The sequence below is a fragment of the Suncus etruscus genome, chromosome 16 (genome assembly GCF_024139225.1).
Source record: "Suncus etruscus isolate mSunEtr1 chromosome 16, mSunEtr1.pri.cur, whole genome shotgun sequence".
Classification (NCBI taxonomy): Eukaryota; Metazoa; Chordata; class Mammalia; order Eulipotyphla; family Soricidae; genus Suncus; species Suncus etruscus.
In genome coordinates this window covers 791,095-792,585 of record NC_064863.1, presented here as the reverse complement: position 1 = coordinate 792,585, position 1,491 = coordinate 791,095, and positions in this window count along the sequence as shown.

The following is a 1,491-nucleotide window of genomic DNA, read 5'->3' as shown; positions in this document are numbered from 1 at the left end:
GACGTTCAAATTTCGAGCTCCACAGTTCTTTGTTTTTAAATCCAGAAATTGCATTTCAAAGTTGCCAATGTCGATATTAAAGGGAGAATAATTTAATTCAGTTACAGTGGCATCCAGAGGTTTTTTAACAAAGGCCAACATGGCTTTTCTGTTTCTGAAATCCTGAAACCTCTTGAGAAAAGCTTCCTTCATATTTAAAAGTGCTGTTTTAAAATAGGTAATGTCAATATCAGAATTATTTTCTTGGTGATGTTTCAACAAGCTTGGAAAGTGAATCAAAGTTTCTCTGTCAAAATCTTGAGCAAAAACAGATAATTTGTTTTCAAATGAAATAACTTCTAACATCGAAAAAATGTGTTTCCTTTCCCCTGTAGTTTATGATTAAGCTGATTTAGATGTGAGTAACATCCACCATGAAATACAGTTTTTTAATCCACTGCTTGTTTGTTAACTCTGGATAGTGAACACCCTTCTAGAGGAAAAATGCTTTGATTTTTGATAATAAGGAAGCAAAATGTTTCAAAACGTTTCCTCTTGATAACCAAAATGTGCTGAAAATTTGAAATCCTACAATATGGAGATGAAACAGGTAAAAGAGAAAAACCTTTTAACAATCTTTAAAAGCAAGGACAGTGATCCAGAGAACAGTAGTGATTTCACTGAAAGGAAAAAAGTCTATTGACACTTTAGTGTGTGCTGCAAGAAACCAAACTAAAATACACATAAAAACAAAATGGCATTTTGTTAAAGGCATATGATATATCATAAAGGAATTATGATAGAGTGTCTGAAACATTTTAAAAATAATTTTTATTTAAGCATATTTGTTACAAAATTATTTATATTTGAGTCTCAATCATAGAATGTACACCACCCTTCAGTAGTGCACTTTCCCCACCACCAATGTCCCTTGTTTCCTTCCCTTTCACCCTCATCTGCCTATGTCAAGTGCAGGCATTTTGCTTTTTTCTCTCTATCTCTCTTTTCCTTTATGACACTGAGGTTTACAAATTTTCCTTTACGACACCGTGGTTTGCAATATTGTTAATTAAAGGGTACCATGCATGTCACTTATCCATTTTCAGCATCCAGTTCTTGTCCAGAGCAATATGTTCCAACTATTAATGTCATAATGTACCTTTCTCTATTCTAACTGAACTCACCACTTTTTATGGCAAGCTTCCTATCATGGACTAGTCCTTCTGTCCTTCATCCTTATTTTCTCTAGATATTATTACCATATTGCATTTTATTGTTCTTTATGCCACAAATGATTATTCTGTGTCTACACCACTCCTTCTGACTCATTTCACTCAGAATAATAATCTGATGTGTTAATGTATGTACAGATGATGCACTGTACATGGCTCAGTGTTTTTGTGTAGTCACAAGAAACAGAAGTTGCACACCCATACATTGTATCCACTCATTGTATGGTAGACTGGATTAAAAAAAAACTCCCTGCTGAACTAAACTCTGTGACAGATGACA